At 39.2% G+C, this 10,431-nt stretch overlaps 1 long non-coding RNA gene across 3 annotated transcripts; it reads left to right on the top strand.

Annotated features, from left to right (window-relative positions):
* The first annotated feature begins 888 nt into the window (after positions 1-888).
* LOC125968966 (uncharacterized) lies at positions 889-4,345 on the top strand. 3 transcript variants are annotated; one of them, XR_011086896.1, is made up of 4 exons: positions 889-1,007; positions 1,714-1,818; positions 2,431-2,739; positions 3,812-4,345. It is a non-coding gene; the product is annotated as an uncharacterized lncRNA (long non-coding RNA). The 3 variants fall into 3 exon arrangements; XR_011086897.1 differs by lacking the exons at positions 889-1,007; positions 1,714-1,818 and having other exon boundaries at positions 1,969-2,580; positions 2,653-2,739; XR_007481391.2 differs by lacking the exons at positions 889-1,007; positions 1,714-1,818 and having other exon boundaries at positions 1,829-2,739.
* The last annotated feature ends 6,086 nt before the right edge of the window (positions 4,346-10,431 follow it).

Genomic DNA, 10,431 nt, shown 5'->3' with positions numbered 1-10,431 from the left:
TAACTTCACATGATTTAACTATACAGGTCTTGAGTCTGTCATTTGTGGTGTCTGTATGATGTTGGTAAGTTATTTGTGGTTTTAATTCCAGGTGACAGGCTCTCAGGCTCCTGTTGACGGTGCGCTGCCTGAACCAGCCAGAACTTGGCAGGACTCTGACCCTGATGATAACATCAAACAAGATGCCAGCCAACAGGTAACATTCAGTTAGACTTTGTTGTAAGAAATAAACTTTGTAGACCTTTTCTTGTTCTCTTAGTTTACAGCTTTTAGTTGGAAAGCTGTTCTTTAGTCAGAAGGTACCTTAAACAGCATTCAGCCAACCATTGGATCACACGGTTTTAGTGGTTCTCCTCATAGAGCCCAAACGAACCAGTGGCACACACACCTATAGAAGGATTGTTGAAACATGCGCCCATGGGTGTCCAACCAAGCCAATCATTCACACACACATAACAGATTTTTGATGGCTACTTGTGGGGCCCTCCGTATGGATCTAAAGTTGTCTTGGTTATTCCAACCAAGCCAATCATTCACACACACACAATAACAGATTTCTGATGGCTACTTGTGGGGCCCTCCGTATGGATCGAAGGTTGCCTCATGTTTTTAGATCATATTTTGGTTATGGACATTATGGAGGCTGATTATATTACAGCTATAGTTCCACACATCCTCAACAGCTAAACGGCTAAAGTGTCATGCTGAAGGATGCTCCACTACATCCATAAAGATGCTGTTATAGGACCTGATTAGACATCAGGTCTGACTGGAACACTTTAGTTAGAAAAGCTTGTTTGGTTTTGGGGACTAACTTCACATGATTTAACTATACAGGTCTTGAGTCTGTCATTTGTGGTGTCTGTATGATGTTGGTAAGTTATTTGTGGTTTTAATTCCAGGTGACAGGCTCTCAGGCTCCTGTTGACGGTGCGCTGCCTGAACCAGCCAGAACTTGGCAGGACTCTGACCCTGATGATAACATCAAACAAGATGCCAGCCAACAGGTAACATTCAGTTAGACTTTGTTGTAAGAAATAAACTTTGTAGACCTTTTCTTGTTCTCTTAGTTTACAGCTTTTAGTTGGAAAGCTGTTCTTTAGTCAGAAGGTACCTTAAACAGCATTCAGCCAACCATTGGATCACACGGTTTTAGTGGTTCTCCTCATAGAGCCCAAACGAACCAGTGGCACACACACCTATAGAAGGATTGTTGAAACATGCGCCCATGGGTGTCCAACCAAGCCAATCATTCACACACACATAACAGATTTCTAATGGCTACTTGTGGGGCCCTCCGTATGGATCTAAAGTTGTCTTGGTTATTCCAACCAAGCCAATCATTCACACACACACAATAACAGATTTCTGATGGCTACTTGTGGGGCCCTCCGTATGGATCGAAGGTTGCCTCATGTTTTTAGATCATATTTTGGTTATGGACATTATGGAGGCTGATTATATTACAGCTATAGTTCCACACATCCTCAACAGCTAAACGGCTAAAGTGTCATGCTGAAGGATGCTCCACTACATCCATAAAGATGCTGTTATAGGACCTGATTAGACATCAGGTCTGACTGGAACACTTTAGTTAGAAAAGCTTGTTTGGTTTTGGGGACTAACTTCACATGATTTAACTATACAGGTCTTGAGTCTGTCATTTGTGGTGTCTGTATGATGTTGGTAAGTTATTTGTGGTTTTAATTCCAGGTGACAGGCTCTCAGGCTCCTGTTGACGGTGCGCTGCCTGAACCAGCCAGAACTTGGCAGGACTCTGACCCTGATGATAACATCAAACAAGATGCCAGCCAACAGGTAACATTCAGTGCGACTTTGTTGTAAGAAATAAACTTTGTAGACCTTTTCTTGTTCTCTTAGTTTACAGCTTTTAGGTCGAAAGCTGTTCTTTAGTCAGAAGGTACCTTAAACAGCATTCAGCCAACCATTGGATCACACGGTTTTAGTGGTTCTCCTCATAGAGCCCAAACGAACCAGTGGCACACACACCTATAGATGGATTGTTGAAACATGCGCCCATGGGTGTCCAACCAAGCCAATCATTCACACACACATAACAGATTTCTGATGGCTACTTGTGGGGCCCTCCGTATGGATCTAAGGTTGTCATGGTTATTCCAACCAAGCCAATCATTCACACACACATAACAGATTTCTGAAATATGGTTTCTTGTGGCTTCTTTGTTGTAAATTTTGGAGCCTTTTCCATGTTTTATATGTAAAATTTCCTGTGATATAAGGTTTTGGCATATTTCAGAGGATGTGTACAGCACCGGTCGTCTACCAGTTAAGATATTGGACAGAAATTTTAATTATTTTGAGCAAAGAAATTCTAGTCTTTATATTAATACAGCATATAAGAGTATCTTGCAGAAACTAACAACACATTTCTTTTAATTCCCTCCATAGAGCTATCAATTATCAAAGGAGTTTCTCAAAGTGGACTACTCAGACAGTGATGATACTGACAATGATTCCCAAAAGGACTGCTCTGTACCTCTGCAAATCAATCTGCTCAAAACAAGAGTATATTAAATTTGACCAAGCATTCTTATACAGGTGCAGTTAATTTTTGTTTTAGAATATTGCTATACTGTGTTTTTTTTCTGTACTTAAAAATCGTCATTTCAGATGGGCTGATCCCAGAAGTGATAGAAGTGACCTCTTGTACCTCCGCATCTCGTGGCCCAAGTAATGAAAAGTCTGCCAAAAAGGGAGGTGAGTTTAGAGTAATCCTTTTCAATATATAACTTTATCACAGTTGCTTTTAAATTGCCCAATTGTTACTACTGTATCAGTATCTAATTATCCTCACATATGCTGCTTACTAAGATTTAGATGACCCAAGCAAGATATATTAAACACCACTTGACTTTTTTTCTTAGACATGTAAGGTCTAAACTTTTGAATTTTGTCATAAAATGAAAATTGACCCATCCTTTCTCATGTGAGTTACAGGTCATTGCTAACCTTGATTATATGTGAGATTTTTGTTTACATCTATTTTTAAATAGGGGTAATGTATACATGACACATTTACCTCAAAAGAGAGAAAGAAAAATTGCTCTAGATTAACCTATTAGTGAATATGCAAATTCACACATTGTCACACCAAGGCAGATACCATTATACAGCTTGCATTTAATTTTTTACACACTATATATTTCCAAATTTACTTTTATCATCTTTGTTTGTCCATGTGTAGCACGTTATCAAAGCAAATTCCCCATACATGTAAAACACTGTCTGAAAAAAGTTTTTCTCTGATTTTTATTTTTTATTTTCCCTGATTTTGCAACAACTTGTATCTGTTCTTAATGGTTTTGTCAGAGAAATGGTGCATCCCAATGTGCTGCCATGGTGGAGTTTGACTGCCTGTGCAACCTCTGTAGGGTCCAGGAATTGCTTCATCTACCAGCAGTGACATTCTGGTCAAATGCAAAACTGCTTAAAAGTAGTCAAGAAAATGAGAGACCTCTTTCCCCCACCACCAAAACTGGGGGCATTCTAATGTTACCCTTTTGTGCATCTATTTTTAATTTTGTTAATATCAAAACAGCTGACACTGAAGACCACCTAGCAACTTAAATGACCGGATTAATATCTCAGATATTAACTGATTTACTTATGTCTATTGTAGGCTCATCACTGTTGACAAAGATAGTTGACGTTATAAAATATCTCATTTGAATTATATTGTCGGATAATTGTACATAAAGTGAATGTATTCTTTATGCAATTTTGTTCTAATTAAGTTGTAAACTAAAAAGTGCTCTTCCTATGCCCTTAGGTAACGGAAAAGTTGTGAAAAGAAGCTGGACCCCAGAGGAATGTGCTGCAGTAAATAAACATTCAAGGAAGTATATATTGACAAATCAGGTTCCTGGTAAGCTTGACTGCGAGAGATGCATTGCTGCAGAACCACAAGCACCGAGCTGTTAAGTACTTTGTCAAAAAGAGAATAACCACCATGAGGAGAAAATATGAGTGAAACAGCTTCCCTTAACAGAGATAGAAACACATGGCTGGTCCTGTTTCACCATTTGTTCACTATTTGTTTGTGATTTTTTTTATGCTCCACTTCTCCTGTTCGTAAATGTTAGATTAAATAAGTTCCTTTATTCATTGGCTACATTTGTAATGTGTCCATTTAAAATTTTGACTCAAGACAATTATTACTTGTAAATCCTGTGTACTTTATAGTTAGCTAAAATGCAGAATTTAAATATTTTAAAATGTACCAATATGACTGAACAAATTGAAGAATATTAAGACTGTGACCAAGGAAAATGGACCAGAATCTGAATAAAGACTTCAGAATGTATTTTAGAATGCACATTTCAATGTATATCTAGTATATTTAGCCAGATGAAAGTATTAATAACACTAACAAAATTTTTAGGTTTTCTCAAATGATTAAGTCCACACAAATGCATGTTTGGGTTAGATTAGGGTTGGGGTTGAACTTGATAGATCCTCTTTATAAAGGCAGACCTAACAAGTCTTAAATCTTAACAGCAAGCTCCATAACTGGCTAAAAAAATAATGTGTGTATAGGTAGACCTCATAAGGTTGAAATATTAAAAGCGATCCCCATAACTGACTAAAAATCTCATGTGTGTAAAGGTGGACCCCGCAAAGCCGGAATGTTAGAAACAGGCCCCAGATATGACTGAAAAACTGACATGAAAAAAAAAGTTTCAAATTGTGTTTATTGAAAGTGATTTTTAGTAACAAGATTTTTTTTGGGACTTGCCTGATTTTTTTCATAGTTCTTGGACCACTAGAAAGGGTGGACCCCAGAACTCGGTAAACTAAGTTGGGTCCTGCAGAGGGAGGTTAACAAGGATGTGTGTGTGTGTGTGTGTGTGTGTTGAGGTGTGAGTAACTACACTAGCAGAATAGGAACATAACCATCCCTCAATCCCATTGAAACACTAATGAGAGTCCAATATCACTAATGGTTAATTAGCCATTATATGCTGTGAAATGGGGGAGAGAAGGCAGAGATGAAGAAGGAAAACAGAGGAAAGGCATGTAAGGCAATGCAAACGTGATGAGGAAATAGGCAAATCCACAAATTAGAAAATGAGAGATGAAAGTTAAGTAGGAAAGGTACGATAAATACAAACATGAAAGTAAGGAAAAATGTAGAGAATGAAAGCAAAAGGAGAGATATAGTGAAGGATAAAGACAAAATTAAGGATAGGGTACACTGGAGTTGTTGAGAGCAATAAAGCAAGAAGGGTTCAAACATTTATAAGGTGAGGAAGAAAGCAAGTGGTGAGGAAAACATCAGCGGCTGTGACCACATTTGGTGGGGACAGGGTTTCATCAACAAGAAACAATTACCGTATTTTCCGCACTATAAGGCGCACCGGATTATAAGGCGCACCTTTAATGAATGGCCCATTTTAAAACTTTGTTCATATATAAGATATATACATTTGGCCCGCAGGCCGGACTTTGGACATACCTGCTGTAATGGCTCAATATTGGTCCATATATAAGGTACACCTGATTATAAGGCGTACTGTCGGCTTTTGAGAAAATTTGAGGTTTTTAGGTGCGCCTTATAGTACGGAAAATAGGGTAGTGGCCTATGCACGTATAATGCAAAATCCACTTTTTTAGCTTTTATATACATTTTATTGTGCACTTAGAGTCTCCATGATTGTAGAGAAGTTTAATATAATCCCTCTAGGTGCTGCAGAGATACATTTATAATCTGTTTGGAGGATATTTTTTAATCCGTTCAATTTTATCCATTCCCTATGATGTATTTTAAACAACCTTGTTTGGCAGTCCCGCTGCAAAGATTGTGACATAGTATTTGCAGCGGGACTGCCAAACAAGGTAAAGGGTATGGCCAAACTGTTTTGCAAATGCACCATCTTTATTCCTCGCAGCGAGCCTGTGAACAGTGATGACACACCATTGTGATACGTTCAACTGAAGTCATGGTTCTGAAGGTTTGCTCTGGGTCAGATTCTGGCTCGAACATGTACAGTTGGATGGACAGGTCTTCGGCTGTCGACAACCTATAATCAATCAAAAACGTTTGTGTGCTGCAAGACAACTACCTCCGAGGGGCCTGTTATACTATGATGAAGAGGAATCAAAGAAAAGTGTTGCTGTTCCATTTTATATAGATCACAAGTGAATTATTAAAATACAGGAAAGATTTACAAGCATGACATGTCCACTTTAATCCGAAAATGTGTTTCACTCTGCTTTGATCATTCTCCTCCATCTGAAAGCATGCATTTCAGATGCAAAGCACAGCAATCTGTTTGTTAACTTTTGGAGTTAATCACATTTCAAATGGATGGCGAGTGAATCAAGGAATGAGCCAGTGTTTAGCCTGCATGCATAAAAGTGTGCAGACAACACGATGACCTGACCCCCGCCCCCCTCTTCCTGCTTCCCTCAGGTGCACACTCACTCAGCAATGTTGGCTTCTCAATGACTGAAATTAAGTGTGATATTTTGTATTCTTGCCCATCAAAAAGAGCGACTGCATTCATGTGTCATCAGCCCGAAGCAACATTTGTCATAAAAAAACAATCTGCTGTAACTTTAATGCATTCAAGGTGTATTATTTTATTAATACATACATACATACAAAACCTTGGAATAATGTGATAATAATTGTGCAAGTAACCTTAACACAGTTTCATAAATGTACAAAGAGAGTGAGAGTACATGCTGCTCACAGATCATCATAATGGAGGATATTTGGTACTCAGTATTGCTGTGTGCTTGTTGAGATTGCTGGTTTTTCCTGACAGGCTGACCTTTCGTTATAAATTCTACCAATCACATGTGCCTAAATACTGTATTCATCATACACAAAAGTCACAGTTTGGGCCACACAAACAGTGTGTGTGTGTGTGTGTGTGTGTGTGTGTGTGTGTGTGTGCGTGTGTGCGTGTGTGTGTTTGTGTGTGCGTGCGTGCGTGTGTGCGTGTGTGTGTGTTTAATCCAACCAGGTGGCTTGAAGATTGGGTGTATGTTGACTGTGGAGGAATGCTTTATGGATTACGGCTTCATTTTGTCCTCTTTAAATATTGCGTATTTGTCAACTTGCCTGTTGATCCACTCGTCTTTCTTCTTCTGCTGTTCATCCTTGTACTAAACTGTCAATCCCCAAGCTGTCACATTTCCTTTCCCGCACATCTGTTTCATTCTTCTGTATAGACGTGCACCATGAATCAAGGAAAACAGATACTGTTGAACAGTGGGTTCTAATGTAAATATTGACTTTTTTTTTTTTAAATCCAGTTTTTTAATTTCTCAGAGAGTAATGTATGATAAAAATGAGGCACTAGTGGGAGGTTCCAAAAATACAGGTGGGTCATTTTATTGTTCAGCTGTGACGTCTGCGCTCATGTTGAATAAACTGTTCTGATTTGTCTTTCTTTCGTCTTCTCTCCTACATCACTTTTACTCCACTCTCAGATGGAAGATTGCTACCAAAAAATGTTTTAAACCACATCAGGGGTCTCCTTGCTGAGGTAATAATGTGCGTCATTATTCCTTTGTTGTTTCCTTAGCAACACTGTGGATAAGCTTTTAGTGTTCATTTATTTTGTGGTGTGGGGAAAGAACCCGGCTAACGACAGTCTCTGAATTGAATTTTAGTGGAGTTCTGCAAACAGTCAATGGAGGGTGCTACAATGCAAGGGAAACAGCAGCGTCACACCTCTCCCATGGTGAGTCTGCTGCGATTGAAATAGACTTGTGTGAAATGGATTTCTTCTTTCACCTTGCGTTTCCTGATCAGTTCCAATATTCATCTTGCTAGAGCCAAAATAAGTTTGCAACCCATACACAGACCTTTGTGATTAATCGTCATGGAGAGGCACAGGCTGTTTGGAGAGAGTTATGATCAACAATCGATAGTCATTGACGCGCACACTTCACAAATACACTCACACACTCAATAGAACCAACACGTGTGCTCAAGACTTCCATCACATTGATACAATTGTCACTGCACCTGTTTTTAATCAACTTCCAAGGCCAAACACTTTCTTCATCTAGTCTTCTCACTCAAACACACCAGACAAAAAAACAACAACAACCTTACCAATAAATTATTATTGATCCCTTGTGTTGGCACCTGGGCTCAGGATGGACCTCACAGGTAATTTTCACAGTCCTGCCGTTTATCAACAAAATGATTTTTGTGTACAGTAAGTGATGTGTGTGTGTGTGTGTGTGTGTGTGTGTGTGTGTGTGTGTGTGCGTGTGCGTGTGCGTGTGTGTGTGTGTGTGTGTGTGTGTGTGTGTGTGTGTGTGTGTGTGTGTGCGTGTGTTGTTTGCCCTGTTTCTTAGCACTGTACTCTATATGCATCTCTGTTTATGGTTTTCAGTGTCTGATTGCTTTGCTGGGTGTTTTATTTTTCTGTCATCCAGTTCAGACAAAAACAGGACTTTAAAGTTAACACATATTTAAAAACGTCAAATCACCCAGCACCTTTTGGTGGTTTCGGCTATGTAATTTAAATGCTTGCAATGTTTGTGCGAAACTGTTAGAACTACTCCTTGGTGCATTGATGGCGTGTAAAGTAGGAAACACGTGACACGTTTTAAAGTTGTCAGAATTAGGTAAAATGACATTCTACTGTATTTTCTGCACTATAAGGTGCACCGGATTATAAGGCGCACCTTCAATGAATGGCCCATTTTAAAATGTTGTCCATATATAAGGTGTACCGGATTATAAGGCGCACCTTCAATGAATGACCCATTTTAAAACTTTGTCCATATATAAGATATATACATTTGGACCACGGGCTGGACTTTGGACACGCCTGCTGTTTAATATTGGTCCATATATAAGGCACACCTGATTATAAGGTGCACTGTCGGCTTTTGAGAAAATTGGAGGTTTTTAGGTGCGCCTTATAGTGCGGAAAATACGGTACTCATATGTGGCTGCATTGAAAAAGCAAGTTCATTCTTTTGAAGATTGATATTGGCTCTGTTTTGGCAAAACTGCTGATATACCGTAAATGTATTATTCTGGGTTTTACTTTTATTTTTTGGATGATTGTGCCTATGTCAAATTAATACCTTTGTATATATCTTAAACTCACATGCGGCCATCAATCTTTGTTTGCAATCACAGTCTCTTCCTCATCTCTACATTTATTGTACTTTTCTCTAACCAATATTATGATTGTTGGACGGCTTTTATTCTCTCCCATCATCCCAACTTGCTGTAAATCAACACTGAACAAACAGAAATTAAATACGCAATCAATCTACCTCGTAATTTATTTCTTCTTTCCAGCCAGTCCATTATTGTTTACTTTTCCTGAACTGCAGTTTTGAAGACAATGAAATCCACTTGTTTCTTCATAAAGAAATGCCACTGGCTGACTTCCTTCCTTTAATATGTGTCAAAGGAGCACAACTGCCCCCAGATATTCAGCAGCAAATATAAATGGAGACATATATAGGGGCATGGCCTAAAATGGTATTCTGTGTATTATAGCCACAAGTAGTACGCACGCAGATACACACAGGCACAAAGGCAAACACACACAGTAACGGTGATTGACAGCTATTGGAGCCCTGAGATGTTGTTGTTCTTTTTCTTTAACTACATTGACTGCATTTAAAGGAGGATATTACATCTACACAGGCAAACGGCCAGTAAGATGCCACTTATGGCCGTGTACGTCTATACATGACCTTTTGGCAGAGCTCACCCCTCTTATGCATATATGTTTAACATCATTTATAAACTCAAAAGTTCTTCGGCTGGCATGCAGCTGACCCATTTCACCACCTTGTTGACATTCTGTGTCTGACAGCTATATGCTGGCCTCAGCTATTTATTTTCATTTCTTCCTCACCTACTCACTTACTCTTTCCACTTAAGTTTGCTCAAGCTGACTCAGGGTCACTTTAATTTACCTCTTTGGCTCGGGATGAATGATGACTACTGCACTAAGATTCCGTCGCCCAAGTTGGAGTTGGCTGCTTTTATGCATAATATACTGTGTATGTGTTTTTATATGTGCATGTATTTAGCAGAAAATAGAATGTCCTAAATATGGGTACAGTGACAGTGCATTCCTGCACTTGAGGATATAATGCCGATGTTCCCCATAGGCCAACCTGGGCAAAGTACAGGCAGGGGGCCACCTTTGACCCACAGTCCCTGACAGACCCTCACAGTCACCATGAAGTCAAAAAGTAAAACATAAAATATGTGGTGCTTTTATTTTGAAAGTTGTGATTTTGTTTGTTGTGCACATGTGTGGACGCTGGCAAGGTAGCAAGCAAGAGCTACAACTTGTGGTGTGTCCAACTCCTGAAGTAGAAGATGCGGCGCTTCCTCTTCTACGTTGCTTACATCAGACTCATCACCAATTGCAGTTCCAATTATTCCAC

This window comes from Syngnathus scovelli, chromosome 5 (genome assembly GCF_024217435.2).
Source record: "Syngnathus scovelli strain Florida chromosome 5, RoL_Ssco_1.2, whole genome shotgun sequence".
Taxonomy (NCBI): domain Eukaryota; kingdom Metazoa; phylum Chordata; class Actinopteri; order Syngnathiformes; family Syngnathidae; genus Syngnathus; species Syngnathus scovelli.
Note: the sequence above shows the minus strand (reverse complement) of the source record. Positions and strands in the feature narration are given on the sequence as shown.